Below are 22,481 nucleotides of genomic sequence, written 5' to 3'. Positions count from 1 at the left end.
TTATATGAACTCTACCTATAAAAATAAATAGAAATTTGGATATTTTTATAAATATATGGACAAACATTTTATAGCTTTCATATTAGACACTAATGATATTCACTAAGATTTATAAACATTAAAATAATTTCCCATCCTTAAAATGCTCTCTCACACACTCATCCTACACTGGCTCTCTGTAACCTTTCTTGTGTTTTCTTACTTTTGTCTCACATTCTATTTAGCCTCCAGTTGCTTTGTCCTTTATATCTTTTCTCCTTTTTGTGTCTTGTCTCTTCTTTTGTGTTTTGTTTTCACATGAAGGATGTACCCTTTGACTCAAAAGGCAATGTGGAAAATAGAAAAGAGTCTCGTGATGCTACAACATTTGACTAAGCTTTAGTACTTCTTCTCCATATTGGTTCATACCTTTTGTTCAATGATCTTCTAATGAAAAATATGATCCTTGCATAAGGAAATATTTATGTCAAACCAGGATATCCATATTTATACAGGAAACCTCATGCCTACACTTGGTTCTTTATGTTTTGCTGTTTTCCACACTGATCCGATCAAGTAAAGAAGGAAAAGTGGAAAACCTAAATGAACAAACCAATATCAAAGGTTTTATATATATGAATATTTGAAGGAACAACCTCTTATGTTCTCAATAAGTTGGGATTCCTCTTCCACCCCATGAAATTAATAAGTCCCGATGCATAGTCCTATATAAAATAAGAAAATAAAGGGTGAAAGAAGATAAAGGCTTCTTGCGTAGGGAGGTGAAGAAAGCAACTCCGTGGGGGCACTGTCTAGGCTTGCTGGTAGTAGACCAAATTTTTTGTTCCTAAAGTGACTCTGTCAGGTACTGTCTAGGCCTTCTCGTATTGGAGCAACACCAGAGATTAAAAAATATACTCTCAAAATATAAAGCTCATGAATAACGTGTCCCTTCTCCTAATTCGAAATATTGCAATATGACTAGTTTTATCATTGTGTTCAACCCAGAAAGGATGAAGGGGACTATTTTTTATCACAAGGTAAGTTGCAAAACTAGATTAATCTGAATGATGAATCAATACTCCCTGAGGAAATATACACTGGACAAACATATTAGACTAAGAAAAAAAGCTAGAGTTCTACCAGTGTGTCGCCATGTGTTGACAGTATTAAAAACACCCTCCAAAATTTTATCTACAATTTGATTTTGGATCCTACTATGGATCATGTTATCATTTTTTCCATAGTCACTTTATGGTCGATCGATGATGTGTTAAGTATTCTAGTCTTTTTCTCATGAGGATCAAAGGCCTATTTATTATTGAGAAGCAATGGAAAACCCTAAACATCTAAAAATCTAACCCTAGGAGATGAAGTGACAAAAGTCTATGGACCCCGTTGGGGTAAATTAGTACATCAACTTCTCGAGGTTGTAACTTTTGCATACGATCTCTATTTGACATGTATGATACCTCATTAGAAATATCTAGACGAGGAATACAAATTTTGACTACACAACCTTGTCATAGGTTATGGGTTTGCTTGTTTTCCAAAAAGAGTAGTTTAGGGCCTCAAAATGGCTCTCGAAGTTCAGGACCCCAAAAACTGCTAAAATAATAATTCATGTTATAATTAAGGAAACTAAAAGAAATAATGGTGGGGCTTCTAGTAGAATAGGTGAGTGGCCACCAATATCCACCTAGATTAATGATATTTTATGGAAAAACTTTCACAACCACTGTAGATCATTCTAATAGAAAAACTAGACTTGGGGTCAATTTGTCCTTGACCAAAAGGAGGGAATCTAGATGTGTGCAATTAGGCACAATAAAATCGACCACATGGATAGTTAAAAACATAGAAATAGTTGTTTTGGAACTTTTTCACCGTTATTTATGTGACCACACAAGTTTACTAAAGAGCGTATGCACGGTCTTGTACAATTAGTGAGGAAGTGGCACGATGAGTGAAATTCCAATTTCTTCCTATCTATTGTCATATCTCAGGATGTTGTTTCACTAAGGAGTGATTTCACTAATGGTTTAACATGTTTGTGGCATGCAATTGATCTACTATCATATGTATAAGACGTGTACAAAATTTCGAGAAAACAAGCAATACCATGGGCCCATGCCCATTATAAAGGAATGATATAAAACATAAATATAAAATAAATATAAATATAGTTGTTGTTTATGGAGTCGTGAAGAAAGGAGTTAATGGAAAAATCAATAAGAAGCGAGTACAAATGCAGTAATATATCAATGAATGTGTGGGGAGGGTAGTGTGGCGTTGTTGCTATGATAAACAACATCCAAAATTTGGTCTAAACTTGAATTTTGGGGCCTACTATTGATCTTGCAATTGTTCATTCCATAGTGACTTTATAGTTGATCAGTGCTTTGTTAAGTATTCCAATCTTTTTCTCAGTTTGTAAGTGTCAAAGTAATTTTTCATGCATGCTCAATCTGTAGCAAGTTCATGAGAACACTCTTTTATTCAAGCTTAAAAAGGCATAGAACAAGTCCATCAAGATAGTTTCGATGCCATGTTCAACCTATGTCAATAGTTGGAGTGAACTTTTATCGATAGTCTCCCACTTTTTGTTGGATTTGTTATTCTATTTCGGTGTTTTTTTCCAACTATCATGCGCACCATCGGTCTCGCAAGTGTCACTATGGTTTATCTCACTATTCGGATCCTTATCAAGCATCTTAGGCACTTCATCCTTCACTGATGGTTATGTGAGGTAGTCATTATCTTGACAAGCCTTCTAAATGTGATTAATTTCATTTTCTCTTATGATATTCTCATCTTCTTCTTCGTATTTTAATTGAAAATTCAACTCTTCAAGGATCTGAGAGTTCTCAACAGTATTGTCTTGAATTTGATGATCCAATCACAGAATGGTTGAATAAATATTACCTTGCAATATTCGTCACAAATAATAGGTTTCAATCTTTTCTCATGCCTACTAAAGTGGGCAGTAAAGATGAATATACATTTGCAAGAATCTTCTGAGGTTTCTTTGATTACATTTTTCATTGAAAAGGTAAGAGTGCAAGTTGGTTAGAAGTAGTGGCTATGACTTATCTTTATGCTCCCAGGAAATACATTTGATTCATTGTGCTAATTATTCAAGCTCTTATTTTTTCTATCACACATTGTTTTATATCTGTTTTAATTGCTTGTATCTTTGTGTACGCAGGTTGGGAGCAGTTACGATAGCCACATTGGAAATTTCATTACACTTTCCCTAAACTTTTACCTAGTTAGGTTAGGAGTAGGTCTAGTTGCACACTAGTCTCCCTTACACACTCCATGGAAAATTTTAGGGGCTAATATTGGAAAGTGGGCTATTTTTCCATGATTTTTCCAAAAAAATGATTTGCCAATTTCTATTTCTTCTAAAAATAATTTTCCCAAATTTCACAATATAAAATTATTTTACCCTAAAAATCACCAAAATTATATGAACTCTACCTATAAAATAAATAGAAATTTGGATATTTTTATAAATATATGGACAAACATTTTATAGCTTTCATATTAGACACTAATGATATTCACTAAGATTTATAAACATTAAAATAATTTCCCATCCTTAAAATGCTCTCTCGCACACTCATCCTACACTGGCTCTCTGTAACCTTTCTTGTGTTTTCTTACTTTTGTCTCACATTCTATTTAGCCTCCAGTTGCTTTGTCCTTTATATCTTTAATCCTTTTTGTGTCTTGTCTCTTCTTTTGTGTTTTGTTTTCACATGAAGGATGTACCCTTCGACTCAAAAGGCAATGTGGAAAATAGAAAAGAGTCTCGTGATGCTACAACATTTGACTAACCTTTAGTACTTCTTCTCCATATTGGTTCATACCTTTTGTTCAATGATGTTCTAATGAAAAATATGATCCTTGCATAAGGAAATATTTATGTCAAACCAGGATATCCATATTTATACAGAAAACCTCATGCCTACACTTGGTTCTTTATGTTTTGTTGTTTTCCACACTGATCCGATCAAGTAAAGAAGGAAAAGTGGAAAACCTAAATGAACAAACCAATATCAAAGGTTTTATATATATGAATATTTGAAGGAACAACCTCTTATGTTCTCAATAAGTTGGGATTCCTCTTCCACCCCATGAAATTAATAAGTCCCGATGCATAGTCCTATATAAAATAAGAAAATAAAGGGTGAAAGAAGATAAAGGGTTCTTGCGTAGGGAGGTGAATAAAGCAACTCCGTGGGGGCACTGTCTAGGCTTGCTGGTAGTAGACCAAATTTTTTGTTCATGAAGTGACTCTGTCAGGTACTGTCTAGGCCTTCTCGTATTGGAGCAACACCAGAGATTAAAAACTATACTCTCAAAATATAAAGCTCATGAATAACGTGTCCCTTCTCCTGATTCGAAATATTGCAATATGACTAGTTTTATCATTGTGTTCAACCCAGAAAGGATGAAGGGGACTATTTTTTATCACAAGGTAAGTTGCAAAACTAGATTAATCTGAATGATGAATCAATACTCCCTGAGGAAATATACACTGGACAAACATATTAGACTAAGAAAAAAAGCTAGAGTTCTACCAGTGTGTCGCCATGTGTTGACAGTATTAAAAACACCCTCCAAAATTTTATCTACAATTTGATTTTGGATCCTACTATGGATCATGTTATCATTTTTTCCATAGTCACTTTATGGTCGATCGATGATGTGTTAAGTATTCTAGTCTTTTTCTCATATTGTAAGTGTCAAAGTCACCTGCTCACGAATGCTGAGTATGTCATAAGTTCATGAGTACACTCTTTTATGGAAGATTGAAAAAGCATAGCACAAGTCCATCAAGACCACATTTGTGCCATGTTCAACCTATGTTGATAGTCAGAGTGCACTTTCATTGACAATATCTCAATTTTGGTTGTGATTTTTATTCTATTCCAGTGAGTTTTTCCAACTATTCCTTCTACACACAATTGTTCTCGCAAGTGTCACTTTCATGTTCACAAATTTTTATTTTTCTTGTTTCACTTTAATAAGTGTCATTTTCAAGCTATATTCATTATGGAATGTGTCTCTTTCAATTTCGTTCACATTTTGTAAGTGTCATTTGCACTTTTCGCTTGTTGTCGCAAGTGTCATATTTTATCATGGAAAGCATTGCATATCACACATATGTATTTTTGGTTTGTTTCAAGGGGAAACCTTGATTCTAATGACTTATTATTATCATGTAGACATGTATCACACTTATTCCAAAACTTTCAAGAATTGTCACACAAGTGTCATCATTATCATTGCAAAGTGTACCATTAGTGTTCCACTTGGGGAAAGATGTTGCAATTTCGTCGCATTGAGGGAAGTATGATGTTCATCTATTCTAAGAGATAAAAATTTTGTCACCAACTGTTCTAAGTGCATTATCATGCTCAAGCTTTTTCCTTGTTCACTTTTTCCTTATGGATCCCACACATAGCGAAATGCGGAAAAGTTCCTTCCTAAGCAACTTGGCCTCTTTCAACCTTCTTGAACTATGCACTTCATAGTTTCAATCCTCAATCTTAGACCTTGCCTTTTGGCACTGTGTAATGCATAGTCCCTACCTTCCAAAGCTACGCATTGTGCAATCTCAGTGCTCAACCTTGACCCTTAAGCTCGAGAATCATACAGCCCTTGCTTGAAGTTATCCTCTTCTGCGCATTATGCAATCTCAAACAAAAAGTCTCTAGCTTGACCTCTTGAGATACGTAGATGTGCAAGCCCTAAGTCTCTATCCCTCAAAATATGTCCAATGGGGAACCTTAAGGTTGAAGCCTTAAGCATGCCTCCTTGAGCCCCTCAATTGTGCAATTCCCTTTCCATGGCCTATTTGAAGTGTGCACTATGTAGTCTCAAGGCTCAATCCTAACCTTCGACCTCTTGAGCTGAAAAAATCCATAATGACTAATCCCATCTTTCAGTCTGACACTTAATTATAAATTAGTTAATGGTGGTCATGGATCATGTTAGACTAGGGTTTATTGGATTGATTTCATATTGCCATGAGTGGATTTTAGTTGCAAGTATCATTTCATGTTATGAGAGGAGGATGATGAAGGAGCTAAAGAAGGGCCCCATGTTGGAAGACAACTGTTTAGCTGAGAAGACAAGTTGATCAATCAAGAAAGACAAAGGGACACCGGGTTATGACAGTAGTTGGAGATAAGAGATCACATTGAAGACTCCCTACCCTCAAGCCATATGGAGGAGGAAGAAGAACAACATTAACCATCTTTCAAGAAGACATAAAGATAGAAACAACAAGAATGGATTGACATTGGCATATTATCTTGTAGTCTGTGTCATCAATTTCATGTCAATGTCTAGTAAAGACTATTATGTCAAGATTTATATGAGTCATCATTTGCCACATCATTTGTGGAATATGTAATTTGAATGTATCCGAAATTTAATGTAAGGTGGAAGTCTAGGAGTCATCTATAGAATGTTAAAATTCATGATGGAGTCAAAAGGTCATAGAGAAGTTAAACAGACATGACAGTAGTCCAAGAGTCACCAATGAGGAAAATGGTCACCCGATTTGTAATATATACACCCTCATAGCTCATGCAAAGGGATTTTAACCTTGGCTCCTCCTAGTAGGCATTAGAGAGGAAGATAGTTGTAGGTGGATATTGGTGGCCACCCACCTATTACACCTAGACCCTCACAATTTTTTCTTTTATATTCCTTAATTGTAGCACATTTTACTATTTTTGGTAGTTTTTTGGGTATTTAACTTTCATAGTCATTTTGAGGCCCTAAACAACATTCTTTAGAAAATGAGCAGACCCATAGCCTATGGCAAGAGTTTGCAATTGAAAGTTGTAGTCCTCAGATAAATATTTCTAATGAGGTATCATACATGTCAAACAAAGATTGTATACTAAAGTTACGACCTCCAGAATTTGATGGAGAAACATACCCCAACGGGGCCCAGACACTTTTGGTGCTTCATCTCCTAGGGTTAGGTTTTTGGATGTTTAAGGTTTTCCATTATTTCTCAATAATAAATAGGCCTTAGAGCCTCATTGTAATACAATTTACAAGGCTTGTGGCTGCCACATCGCTTCTCAGAGATAAGCTACCATTTCCTAAGCTAGTTTATTTCCATTTTGCATGTAAACGATTTTAAGTACTTTGTTATTAGTGAATTGAAGTTTTATTTTTTCTACATCTCTATGTTTCAGTTTATATCTGTATTTAATTTTATTCCTTCATAAATTTGGATTAGTGGTATCAGAGCAGTTTTCTCTTTCTCTTTTTTTCTCTACATGTCCCCAACAAGGTCAAGGTATAAGGAGTTAGGGCTTGAACTGATTGAAGCTTTGTAAGACCGGTCCTGTCATCTCCAACATTCTTCCGTGGTGGAAGAAAATAAATATTAGGGATAATGAGATCCTTTCAAAATATTTCTTGAGGAAGCCCTCAAATGACAAAGGAACACAATAATGGACAAATTTGCCCAAATCCCTCAATGGATACCCACAAGCGACTCATCTTCATCAAGCAGGCACCTTGAAGGCATCGCTCCCTTGAAGGTATAAGTCAACTTTAACATTCTGATATTTGAATGCTAGATAGATGGAGATACTATAGTTAAATGCTTGAATTTTTTGTAAGGATATTTTTCAGTTCATGATATTTCCAATAGCAAGAATATTACTTTTTCACTCCTCAAGGTTGCCCCCCATATCAAGGACTGGTGAAAAACCTACTGTGAGCAAAGGGACAAGAGGTAACCCTCAAAGTTTTTAGTTGATCCCAGTTGGAATTATTTTTGAGACGCCATCAAGGAACAATATTACTCTTTCGGGAGATACGAAGGTAAGTACATAAAGTGAACCACACTACAAAAAGAAAGGGACCAAGACATGGCGAAGTTCACAAATATTTTTCATAACCTTCCCAAGAAGTTTGGTATCAAGGGTTCTGAGTAGCGTATGGTACTAAAGTAACACAACTATCTAAACAAATACATCCAGGATGGGATGTAATTCCTGGACATCTCGTCACTTGGAGCTTCCTATCGATACATTGTCAAGATTGCGTAGAAATTTAAATAAAGGAAGGGAAACTTTAGATCTATGAATCCAAAGTAAGAGAAAGGTGTCCCCAAATCATAGAAAAAGGACAATGCCAAGGTGGGGTGACCCCGGACAACCCACCAAAGCCACAAGAAAATAATAACATCATGAAGAAAACAGACACAAGGAAGTGGTGTGAGTTCCATAAGAGCCCCACTCACAACACAAGTGAGTTCCAAGCCAAGAAATCACTGGTGATTGAGGGGAAGGCTTCATAGTTATATACATTTTCGTACTCTAAGTGTGAACTTTACAAGGGTAATGACAAAGGGAAGTAGATTATTAATGTGAAGCCATCACCACCATTGCCACCACCAAGATCAAGAATATTGAGCCCAAAGATCTAGAAGAAGGGGAGCATCTCTTCCACTCATAGATGTGGGTAGAGAGGTCTCCATTAGAATTCATTTTTTACTGCAGGAGCCAAAATAACCTCATCTTATAAGGGGTCGTTAAGAATTTGGGCCTACCGACCACTCCACACCCGTAGCCATACACCATCGGGTGGCTCCACTGAGGATGAGATATTTGCGTCAGTGAACAATGTCGTCCTCCCTACAACATCAAGCCCTTCATAGATGAGGTATAGTGTGACATTGTTTCTCTTGAAGTTCATGGTGTATTATTAGCCCAACCATACTTGTGGAAGAATAATGTTGTGTATGAGTTGAAGCCTCCAACTCTTATTATTTCTTTGGGTGGTAATTTGTAAAGAATACTAGAGGTAGCCCTGCCTGTGAGATATTCCAGCCTAAGAAATTGGTTCTTTCTTATTCGCTCTCAAATTAAGGGGAATATTGTGGTGACGTCCATGGTTCCTAGGAAGGGTCCCTCCACACAGCATATGAAAGTGGATAAGATCGTGGAAGAATACAAGGAAATTTTCTCCTCACCCACAGGGGTACCATTACAGTGTCATCTCAAGCATTCAATTGATATGAATCCTAGAGAACCTCTACCCAATGGGTTGATATACCACTGCTCCATTGTAGAAAAAGAATATATCAAGTGGAAGATCTAGGCGTTGTTGAAAAAAGGGAACATTGGACCATGTTCCTCACCATGTGGGAGCCCGATTGTACTAATACAGAAGAAGGATGGGACTTGGAGCCTCTGCATTGATTATTGAGAACTAAACAAAATCATTGTTAGGAACAAGTATCTAATCCAATGGATTTATAACCTTCTAGACCAGCTCAAGGGGCCAAAGTGCTTCAAAAATATTGATATGAAGTCTGGCTATCACTCGATTTTAATAGAGCCAATGGATTTATGGATGATCACCTTCAAATCGAAGGAAGGCCTTTTTGAATGGTTGGTCATGCCCTTAGGGGTTGAAAAACTCCCATGGTACTTTTATAATGTTCATGGACGACACTTTGTGGCCCTCCAATAATGTGTTCGTGGTTGTTTATCTGGATGACAACATCATCTTCAGTAAGAATTGAGAATAGAACTTAAAACATGTTCAACAGATCCTTCAAACCCTATGACAAAACAAACTATGTTCCAACTTGGAGCAATAAAAATTTGGTGTGGGCTAGGTCCAATATATGGACTACATTGTTGATGAGCAAGGCATGCATGGGGATCTAGCTAAGATCCAAGTCATTTAGGATTAGCCAACCCTAACCATTCTAACAAAGCTTCGCAACCTTTTGGATCCTTGCTAATTTCTATGGGAGGTTCATGTTGGGATTCTCTCATATCACTTGGCCTTTTAGTCAAGTTACCAAGGGCAGAGCGAAAGAAATTTTTTTTTGGTCTGAGCCCCAAAAAAAGGTGTTTGTTGAGATGAAATGTCACCTTGCTCTACACTAGTACTCACATTTCCATACTTGGAACAACCATTTGAAATTTATAGATATGCCTCTGACTATGTTATTGGTTCAGTTCTCACCCAGAAAGGGCATCCGGTGGCCTATCAAAGTGAGACAATTTTCGACACCATATCGAAATACCCCACCTATGATGAGGAGATGTACTCCATCGTGCAAGCTTTCTGAAAATGGAAATATTACATTCTATGCAAGGAGACAATCATCCACATAGACCACTGACCCCTATAGTTTATACAGACCCAAGGGAAGTCAGAGCTATCACCATCAGATGTGTTCCACATATCTACAACAGTTCCATTTAAATAAAAAATACAAGAAGGGCAACAACAATCATGTTGCATATTTCCTCAGTTGATCATCGGTTGGGGCACTAACCATTGTTCTCAACTCTAGAGGCCATTAGACCTCTAGATGGTCGCGACTATATAAAAATGATCTAGATTTCACCACCACATACTATATGATAATGGATGAAAATCAAGTTCTACACTTCCCCCTCTAGGATGGATTATTATGCTACCTGGGCCATCTTTGTGTTCCTTCAAGCGAATGTGACAAGCTAATTTTGGAGGTTAACTACATTCAAGTCGCAAGACACTTTAGTGTGGAGAAAATTGTGGCCATACTATATAATTATTTTGATTAGCCAAAACTCTAAGAGCATGTTGGAAAATACATTATATCATGCACTGTCTGCACCATTGCCAAGCCAACTATTAAGAAGCAATGATTGTATACTCTTCTTCCTATTGCTATCCGATCCTAAGAATCCATCTCCATTGACTATATGGTTCACCTTCCTTCTACCAAGCATGGCAACGACTACGTATTTTTGGTCGTCAAGAAATTCTATAAGATGGCCATATTGGCTGCCATCAAGAAGAGTATCACAAAAGAGGCCACTACCAAAATCTTCTTTGAATGGATGTGGCTACATTTTCGGATCCCGTAGACCATTATATCAGATTGGTATAGTAGGTTAGTAAGCACATTTTTTTCGATCCTTTGGTTATTTTTGGAAACCAAGCTCACCAGCTCAATTGCATTCCACCCCCAGACTGATGGCTAGACAGAGCTAGTCAAAATGATGATTGTGCACATACTACACATGTATAATTATAAGCATCCACAAAAATGGGATGAGAGTGTTTGTTATGTACAACACAGCTATGAAAAATATCTCCATAGCTTGAGTGGCCACAACTATTGGCTTTAGGGGGCTTGGACCTAGGTTCAGACTTAGTTGCGCTAACCAACAAATCCCTACACTATCGGCCCTGTCGGCAACAACCTGCATAGCGCAGGCTATAGTCTCACCCAAGGTAGTACTGGGGGATGCTAGAACCATGTTTCTACATCTAGAGGATATTTGATGTGTTTTTGTCAAACTTAGGGCTTTATCTTGACCTTCGCGAACCCTAAGCTGTAAAACCCAGAAATTGCACCAATTAACATTTAGCATATTTATGCCCTTCAATGATTGCACTAAGCATACATAACCTCATATAGATAAATAGATCTATGTCTTTTCGAATCTAATAAGTATTTTTCCTTAGTAATTTAATTCACTAGATCATAAATACAGTAACTTTAGAGATTAATAGTGATACGCAGATGCACAGATAGTTCTCAAAAATAAGTCTTTTATTATGCTTCAGATCTTCAATTACACTTCTTTCCAATCCTACGCACACAGCTAGAGGGGCCCACGCATTTAGCTACAGACTTACCAAGGTCTCCACGCACAAAGCTACAATAGACCTCCCCTTCACCCAAGTATAGAATAGGCAAAAAAAGACTCAAATCAGGCACTATTATTTTATGCCATTCTTCCCCTATGACTCTTTTATGAATTGTTTTTATATTCTTCTCCATTACAAAACCATGGTCTGTGAACCATGAGCAAGTCTCAAAACAACTTGAATATTAACAAATGAGGGGCTTTGACCTTCTAAAATCCCCTTTGACTCCTATCGATCTACTCTAATTTCACTTCACTCCTCAAAATGCAGAGACTTTACAATATTTAACAAAACTTTACAAAATTTGAGCGAGGGGACCTCATCCCAACAGACCCGCAATGCAAATTTGTGACTCATCCCAAGTCACTCGGGTGTGATTGCCTAAATATTTTCCCGCAGACTACTGAACTTGATCTTCAATTCTTGAATATTGGTTGTGCCCTACGCGATGACGTGACGAACTTCTTTAACCATTTTCTCTGTGGTTGGACCTTTGAATGCAAGGACCATGGTTCTCTATATTTGTTACAAAGCCTTTAACTTGCTCTCGACAGTCTGTGATAGTTGGCTTGCCTCATTGGCCAATGGTTTCATCCTTTAGGAGATAATGGAGGCCTTCTAATGCAACTCACCAATCTGGGTCTGGATGAACTTTCCTTCCTGAAGTGTGGTGAACCTTTGCACAGGTGCTAGGGTTCATGTTGTTGCCTTGATCTCTTCAAATTGTAGTTGTTTTTCATAAATGTATGCTTCAATCGTATACATGTGTGGATCCTCCTATAGTGAGGTCAACATCTCCATTTCTACTCAAACAATTGGTTGCAGTCCTTGACTATAGCTTCCAGAGTGGTCATGTCTTCTTTAATAGCATCCTCATGCTGCTATCTAACCTCTGGAGTAGTGGTTGGTTGTAGCTTCAGTTGAAGCACAGAAATTTGCAACTACAGCTCAAACTAGACCTTTCCAATTTCATCCTTTTATTCCTTCAGTGCAACAACTAACTTCTTAATTTTCTCTACTGAGGCCGCATTGGTCGGAATTTGGAGCTCATGGAGCTCACTACACACTTGGGTAAGGGTTGTCTCTAGTTGTTGTTCTTTTTTTATATCGCCTTATTGTGAGCCTACAAGGCCTACGATTTCTCTTCAAAAATATGTTGATTTGTAGTTTTTACCTCGATGATAATCAACAACGCTCATTTCTCCCAGAAGAAGAGCTCATCTGAAACTCCTTGGTGCAGCTCATGCAAGGTCTAGATAGGCAATGCTGCAAGGTTGATACTTAGATTCTTCTAGTACTCTCTGCACTCCTTGTCTTTGGTTGTCTCAAACTGGAGAGAGTCCCTTGGTAGTTGTACTGCGCGGAGCCCAGATATGGTTTCTGCTGTACTAAATATTGACACGCTCACTTGCTTTGCACTCGCTTGTCCCATGCTCACCTGGATCACCCCTATCTGGACCTGCAATTCCTTCAGGACCTATTGTATTTTGTCTAATACCTGGTGGTACTAGTCCTATATGTGTGCCCATATAGTTTCAATGGTAAGGTGGACAACATCACCTATCTCATCAAGGTCCCCCTCCGTGAGGACTAATGGTGTCGCAATCGCAAACTTATCGGACTTATGCTTCTTGCGAGTCCCCGTAGAACTTCACTTATGCCTCTTCCTAATCCTAAAGGGGGACTCTAAGTCATTTGATCTGAGATAGGGGTCTACGACCCCTTCTTCTTCACCTTTGGGTTCAACCTCCACATCGGTGAGCTCTTTCCTAGCTTCTTCGAGGTCAATAGTGACTTGTGATGTTGTTGCTTGTGCAACTTTCTCCTTTGTCACTTCCTTCTCTTTTCCAGAAGTATTTTCCTTCTACGCTACCTTTTCTTTTGTAAAAGGATTTTGTGATTCTTTTTCTTTCATAGAAGCTTTATGTTCTTCTTTCTATTTTTCTTTCTTAGTTGCTGTTGCAGTGAATGTTTTCTGTGTTTCACCGTTTGCGACCTTACTTGTTCATGTGCATTCGTCAAATGGGGTGAGCCATTCGCTCGGCCAGTTGCTGATGACCCTCATAATGTCATCCTATGTGAATAAATATGGAAACCTATTCATATTCCTATGGCATCCTTCTTCACAAGTATGGATAGATTGTAAAAATTTGCCTTGAAATTTGTAATATTTGCGTACTGCACATGTAAACTAGGTGACAAGCGCAGTCATTGGTTCATCACCATCTGAAATTCTGACTTGAAGATTACCAAGAATATATTTGTTTGAATGATGTGGTCAGTATCCTTCGCTTCCCACCGAGAGGTGAATTTCATAGCTTCGCACAAGTTTGGAACATGTGTTGGGAACTGGATATTCTCAGGTGTTCGCCATGCTACTAGTGCGATCAACAAAAGTAAGCATGCACAGTGGAATTCCTTTCCATCCTCCTGGTCTTCGCGACAATCCTCCAGGAAATCGTGATAGAGGTACTTTTTCCAAATTGTATTAGACTCGTTTGCTATGCTACGTGGCTAAATAGACTACTAGTGTCGTCACTTCATCAACATGACACTTTCGAATTATTTTTCCTGCCAAAATGTGTGAAGCAAACTGCACAACTCCATCTGAGATAGAGCTAATGACATAGCCGCATGACTTCTTCACCAAACCAATTTCGTTCTTCGTCTGATCCACAATCTTCTTCTCCTCTGACTTCCCCACAAAAGCATCTACAGGGCTCACGCCCTGATAAGGTAAGAAGGTGATTTTATTGACCAACATATCATCAATTGGAATGGACCCTCCCAGCCATAGGCACCCATCATGGACCACACCAACAATTGAAGCACACAGATAGTATTAATTACCCTGTGGCTAAAATGTGCGACCGACTACATGTTGAGAAATCCTGAGTATTCAATTATGGTTTCCCACTTCATTGGCTCAATCCTTGTGACACTTGACAGGTAGTAGACTAATTTCAAATATTTGTTGGGTTTCAACTATCGGAACTTCACATGATTTCTCAAATCCCAGTCCTCCATCTTTAGAAATGGTACCTGAGGTAACAAGTAGCCCTCCATAGGTACTTCCTTCGACAACAGTGGTGTGAAGAGCTTGTATTTCACCAAGTATGGTTTGCGAGTCACTTTGGTAGTGGATTTCCTAGGGGGTACATATGGTAGTAGCTGAGTAATTGACATTGTTTCCTCGGTGTCGATATCACTCAACCCCCATAGTCAATTCTTCCTCATCCAAGTCCATCGACTCCGTTGGTTTCTTTCTTTTATCCATATGACCCTTTTGTCTAACCTTAGTTGGTTTTTGCACAGAAATTGCTAAACTGGTACTTGTTGTGGCTTATTTTTCTTCTTCTCTCCTGCTATGGAGGATGTAGGTTCTGGCCTCAGTGACCTAGGCACTATGGTAGGGACTGGTGGTGTTGCAGTCATTTTGTCAATGCTCTCCGAGGATAGCTTCTTCTGCCACTCAAATAAATCCACCTCAAACCAAAGCCCTTTTTGTGAAATATCCTTCTCTATCTCTTGTCAATTGCATCGAGACATGTAGAAATCATCTCGGCTCAAACTTATGCGCAAAATCTCAAGGGAATATCTCTGGAAGAAAAGTGTTCGAATGTGGAGTAGGAGGTTGTATTTATAGCCTTTTTTGAATTTAAATCCATCAATTCCCTCTAGATCTCCTTCATCAATTCTATTTTGGTGGCATATTTCCAAAGATATGCTTCTTAAATGCTTTCCCACCGCTCCCTTTAATGGAAAAATAGTCATCCCATCATCTACAATATTTTCAACGATTACTTTTTACCAGGCTACGTGGGACCCACCTTGATAATGAGCTCCTTCATCGTAACTCCCATATGTGCCTTTCTCCTAACCATCGTGTAGCCCATTCACTTCACCAAACTATCCTTCTGGAAGCATATTTTATTGTCTCGTGATTCTTTGCAACTTCCTAAAGAACTAAGACTATCCTACATCCATATAGTCATTGCATAGGGGTGGGATCACCCCTGTACAACTTCAGCCAGCTTTCACTGATTCTTCTTGGAAATAGCTCCCCGTTCATCTTCATGAGTTGAACTACACCTCCATCAATAATCTCCTTGACGATGTATGGTCCCAGCCAATGCATCTGAAACTTTCTTGGAAACTTTGTAAACTTGCTATCATACATCAGTCCTAAATCTCCACTTTTAAAGGTGTACTGCTTAATATGGTTTTCATGGCATGCCCTTTCTCTAGCCTTATACACTTGTTGATGAAAGCCTTCCAAGAAGCGATCTTCTTCTAACTCAAGTATCTACGTGAGGCATTCTTCCATTATATCTCAATCTTCCATCTCCATAATTGCAACGATCCTCAAGCTACGCACGATGTACTCCATTAGTATTACCACTTCTTGTCCATAAACCAATCGAAATGGTGTTTTTCCAATCTACTACTCACAGGTAGTTTTATATACCCAAAGAACAACTGGTATGCGCATATCCCCATCATTCGTATTCGTGTTATGGGTCTTCATCAAATAATTCTCTAGGATCTTATTGAAAGCTTCAACTGTTCCATTTGCTTGAGGATAGTCTGGCGTGCTCTTTTGATGATACATTTGGAATTCCTCTAAAAAAGTAACAATCATTTCATTAAGGAAATGCGAACCCCTATCGCTCATCAAAATATTTGGAGAGCCAAACCAAGACAGATTGTATTCAAATATAAAATTTGCAGTTTTAGCCACACTGCAATCCTTCACGAGGTGTGCCTCAACCCACCTAGTCAAGTATTTTGTCACCATGATGATGTATCGTTCTCCTATCTTCTTTTCTAGTGGCTGAATAGGTCCCACAAAATCTATTACCCATTTTTCAAATGCTTGTAACAAGACTTGGGGGTTCATAGGAAATCCATCCCTTCGTGACGGCTTCTCAATCCTTTGACATACATCGCATGCCCTACAATATTCCTTGGAATCATTATGCATAGTTAGCCACCACAACCTAGCATGTAGGCTCTTCTGCATAGTTGCACTCCAAGTATAATGTTCTCCATCAAATCCTCCATGTGCTTCAGTGAGGATACTTTGTATTTCATAATCAGGTACATACCTACGCAAAACTTCATTTCAGCCCATTTTATACAAGTTGCCTACAATTACAAAAACATTTGCAGCCCTAACCACCAATTATTTCTTCTGTTGCATTGTATATCCTTTGCGAGTTATACTTGTAGTCAGGAATTTGATTATATCTGCAAAATCTTCATCTGCAATGCGCAAAGAAAAGAGCTACGCATTAGGAAATTCTTCATCAAGATTTGTAGGTTGTTCGCCACTATCAATCCATGAAAGTTGATCTAGTCTAGTATTTAATCTCCCTGGATTCACAACTACTTCAAATTTGTACTCCTGAAACAATAGTAACCACCTACAAATTCCTCCCCCTTCCCCCAACACATGGTTGTTGACCAGGTACTTCCAATTGGAATTATTGGTTTATAGTTTGAAGTGTGCACCCAACAAATAATGCTTGAACTTCTGGAGTGCATATACCATCGCCAACCCTTCATGCTCTATGGTTGAATAATTCTTCTCTACATTAGACAATTTTCTGCTTGCAAATGCAATTGGATGGTCGATATCTATTGTGCCTAGTTGAGTTAACACTGCTCCTAATGCTATGTAGGATGCATCTACATGTACATTGAAAATTTTCTTCTAATCGGGGAACACTAGAATTTAAACATTTTTTCTGTCAACAAATCTAATCTTTTCTGGCCATCATCATCCCAGAAAAATGTCGCATCCTTCTTCAATCATTTTTCCATGGGCGCAGTGATCTGTGCATTTGCCTTGATGAACTTTCTATAGTATCCTGTATGTCCGAATGTTGTGCGCAACTATTTTACATTCTTTGGAGTCTCCAAATTCATAATAAATGTAATTTTAACAACGTCCACCATCATCCCTTTCTTACAAACAACGTGTCCCAATAGTATCCCATATGGTATGAAAAATATACACTTCTTTAGATTTAGGGAGATCTGGTACTTCCTACAAGTATCAGTCATTAGGAAAAGACTTGAAACATGTTTTTTAGCTAAACTAAACATCCTCCAATCATCAAAGTAAATGTCCAAAAAAAGTTGAATAAATTCTTTAAAGGCTGCAACTACCACCCTAGAAAATATTGCAAGGGAATTCTTAAATCTAAAGGACATAACTGTATATTGAAACGATCCCCATTATGTAGCGAAGGTAGTCTTACTTTGATCTTCTGGCATGATTTTAATCTGGTGATAACCTAAGAATCCATCTGTAAAAGAGTAATCCTCTTGACCACCAACATTTTCCAATACTTGATTAATGAACGACATAGGGAATGGATCGTCTACACAAGCATTGCTCAACTTCCTTAGATCTATGTAAATCCAGATTTCTCCCTTTGTCCTCTTCTCTTGAACTACCATAGGACCAACCCAGTCCGATTCTTCTACATTCTCAATAATACCTACTAGGAGCATCGTATCTAACTCTTTGTGCACCTTTTCTTTGTACTTAGGATTCGATCGGTATGGTCGTTGTTTTACTAGCTTCACATCCAGCTTCAGGTGGATCGTCATAATACCCACACCACCCACTATCCATTTTAGATTACAGAACTTGGTTGGAAACAAGTCCTGATATTCCTGCAATAACTCCACGGCCTTGTCAACTATGTCCTCATCCTAGTAATCACCTATATTCATGAACTTCGGCTATGCTTCCGATCTAATGTTCACTTGCTTGGTGTTCAATGGTTTTGAAATGTTAAGAACTTCTACCTTAGGCCCAACGAATTTTTGTTGTCCCTTTGACTCAGGGATACTGATATTGTTGGGGTCTTCCTAGCCTTCTTCTATGGTAACATTGTATCACCCCAGAGCATGGCACAGCTATGTATTCTAGTCTCTTTGTACCCACATGATAGGCTCTATAAGCATTCTGAATATCGTAGCCTTGATTTCCTGTAATGCTTCATTAATAAATTTTAATCCATCGTCAAAACTAAATATTAACAGAAATATGTCCTTCAATATGTCCCACTCTACGGTTCCATGTTGTAGCTCTCTTTCTCAATACCAGTTCATTAGAATAGTATCCAAAGTGTGGCAGAATATATGTACCCATTTAGGTTGTGGTTCCTCTCCCCATGATTTCATCCAATGAGCTACATGCTCATGTGGATCATCCTCCACTGTATATTTTTCAGTAATGCAAGTATTGGCATATCCAAACTGCAGGTTCATCATCCTCTAGTACTCCTTCCAATATGCAAAATTATTCTTATGTGTACCCAACCATCTGGCGGGCATATCTCTCAATGCGATGTCCAATGCCTAAAACTGATGCTCCTCCGGTACATCCCTTTAAAATTGATCAAGAAACAAATTTGCAACTTCTAAGCCATCATAATATGGTAAATTGTGTACCACAGTAGATATACACCTGAGTGATTTAGTAAGTATGTTACATCGCAACATTGACACTTCATGCAATCTATTTTGCAAATTCTCGAGCTCCTCATCTAAATCTGAGTTGCAAGAGATGTCCTTTTCCCATGTAATTCATCCATCCACCGTAGGGTTGATCCAATCCTCATTCTGTATAGTAAGCTTATAGATTTACTCAATATCATCCTCCTCATAGTAATCTTAGACTGGTTCAGTATGCCGCGCACCCTCAACTGGATCCAATGGAACAATGTCTCTCGATTCCTTCTTCACAAACTTCATGTTACGCTTCTTCAGGTTGATGACTACATTCATATCAAACTCCCAATCAATTCCAAGTAGCATCAGGTAGGGATTACTATCATCCACTATTTCAATTACCTCAAAATCAGCTACAACGTGCACCCCTTCAATGTCTACAATTACTCCTTATAAGTTCCACATAGGAATAATCTTCTGTTGGTTCTCTACTCACAGTTGAATTGGGGACCTTTGTAGGGTCGGCCTTCACATTCTTTCCTAGGTCTGTTTAGGAAAATAATTCGCATCATATCCAAGATCTAGGATTAGTTTGTCCATTTAAAATTCTCCATTTGTGCAGTCAATCTCATCTCTCAACGAGTCCTTTTCTTACCTTTGTGTACCTTATGCATTGCGCATTGTTCAGGCAACAACTTACACTTACTAGCGTAGCTGTCCATTAACTCTTGCAGTCCCTCCACTACTTTCTGGTCCCGTAGAAGCTTCATGCAAGTATGTAAGAATGATGACAACACTGAGGGATCTATTTCCTATCTTGCAATGACCTCTTCAGGCTTCTTCATTCATGTACTCTTGGTCTTTGGTGTGGAAGCTCCTGAATCCACAAAACTCTTTTTCGCCTCCATAAATTTTATTTTTTCCTATGTAGAACAAGTTCAACATCCTCATGATCAACCTTGCATACCCATATATTTTCTTCTCAACGTTTCCCTGTGGCTTTATCTTCCCCAGTAGCTATACCTCTTCACATAACTATATTAATGTTGGGGCCATCCTCGTAGTGTTCTGACCTCATCATCTAGATGTTTAGGGTGGGTAGCTGGTTCTTCTTCTCTTTCATATTTGAAATGAGTATAGGACAATCCTCTATGACATGGTCAAACTATCGGAAATATTGACAAGAGGGATGTGTCAGGTTTTGACAATCTCGCGCAAACTAGCCTGGTTCCCAGCAATTGTAATAAATAATCTGTCTGCGACCTCTTCTAGCTCCTCCCCCTCGTCCTCTTCATTGTCCCTATAATCCTCTGCAGGCTTCAGGTACACATTGATCCTATTGAGAACGTGTCTAAGCCTCTACTCTTTATGTCGAAGTTTTGTCCATCATTAACTCATAGCTTCAACAATTTCACTCATCATGGCCTACAAACTTATAGAAATTGTAGAGTAGTTTTTGGGGATTATGTACAAACTTCTACAACAAATGGCAATTGTTTGTTGAGTGTTTTCCTGTTATTTGGCAGATACTGCACCATGGCACTACACCGTTACTTGATCCAGCATAATGTTTTGGCTTTAGGGGGATAATACCTCCCCCAATTAGATAGTTCTGATAAACTAGGCAATGATCCTTGTTGTGAAGATGTCCTTTGCACTTTAAGCACCATACTTTAGCATGGGTCTCATTTTGGACCTCTTTACCCTTTTTGAGATACTACAACTCCATATGCAAGCTAGACAACTACGACTGAATCTGCTACACTCCCATATTCGTATCCTGAATAGGTGAAGCCTCGAACTTCATAGAAATTTCCAATGCTTTAACCTGCAATCCAAACTTTTGATGTGAGAATGGTAATCCCAAATGGGGTAACAACGAAGAAATATACCAATCCTTATGTTGCTCATCTGAGATCTGTATATTATCCTATTGTAGTAGGCATTTCAACCTTTGATCAAAACCCCATGCAGATTCATTCACCTTCTTCTTAATCTCTTTGACCTCAGTGATAGACTGGGCTTGAGACTTAGGCTTTCTGAATTCACTATTCAACCCATATTTTGTGTCTTTCAATGACGTAACTAGATGATTCGTATTGTACTTAATATACTAACCCAACATCGCATCTTGTAATGCTATGACCAAATGCACTTTCTTCAAATCGTCATCCGTTATCTACTATGACTTCCACACAACATCTGCTACAAAACAAAATAGATTGAGGTCTTTTGTCTAATACCCTTGAATATAGGCATCTTCATAGTGTTTTCCATACTGAATAATGGAGTTGGGGATGGAGGTGGAGGTGGAGTCATAGGTGTGTGAGGTGGAGGTGATGGCAGAGGTGAAGTGGATGGATGTGATATTCCCACAATACCCTGATCTATTGTTTGTGGTGCACCTTGAGGTATCTTCAGACTATTACTTTCTTCATCATTATCAGATGCTCCCAACAAAGGATTTTACTCAATACTTGTACCTAGATGTATTTTGAATGGTCTCTGACTTCGCATAGTTCCCATCAAGTCTCCTGTAGATATTAATTTAGTGGCATAAACTATTTCTATCACAATAGCATTTTAATCCAAGTTTTCAGAGACTTCAGATACTTACCTCTTAGTCCTTTGAAAAACTAGTGTTCAACTTTGCTATAGTTGGCAGACGTATCAACCATGAACTAATTAATAAAAATCCTCCCAAAATACAATCAATCCAATAATTGATAGCCTTCAAAAACCTTATTTTATGATCCTTCCAAGCACTTCACTAACTCTGGATTCCACACAATAGGGTTATCCAACTTCCAGGTAGGTTTCCCATCCGCTAATTTAGCTAACCATTTGTATAATTCACATAGAAAAGAGAAGAAGAAAACTTCATGCTCCTCTATATACAAGTATCACTGTAACCACTCTTCTTTTGACAGCTACAGATTCTTATTTCCTTGGGCTGCAAACTTGTGAAGCTTCCGATCCATCCACTTTTCAATCTTCTTCTTAGTCAGTATCCACTTATGCCACATCACACATTCCTCATATAGATGCCATTTTTGGCAATAGAACCATTTGTTAGCTTGAGGGGTCTTGGACCCAGGTTTATAGTTACCTACGTTAACCAACAAATCCCTACACTACCGGCCCTTTCGGTAATGACCCACGTAGCGCAGGCTATATTCTCACCCGAGGCATTATTGGGGGATGTTAGAACTAGGTTTCTGAATCCAGTGGACTATGTGATGTGTTTATGTCAAACTTAGGTTTTTATCTTGACCTTCGCGAACCCTAAACATTATAACCTAAAAATAATAGCAATTAAAACT

Source organism: Pinus tabuliformis, chromosome 6, assembly GCF_031772625.1.
Source record: "Pinus tabuliformis cultivar Carrire ecotype Pingquan chromosome 6, CPIR1, whole genome shotgun sequence".
In the NCBI taxonomy this organism is placed as follows: domain Eukaryota; kingdom Viridiplantae; phylum Streptophyta; class Pinopsida; order Pinales; family Pinaceae; genus Pinus; species Pinus tabuliformis.
Note: the sequence above shows the minus strand (reverse complement) of the source record.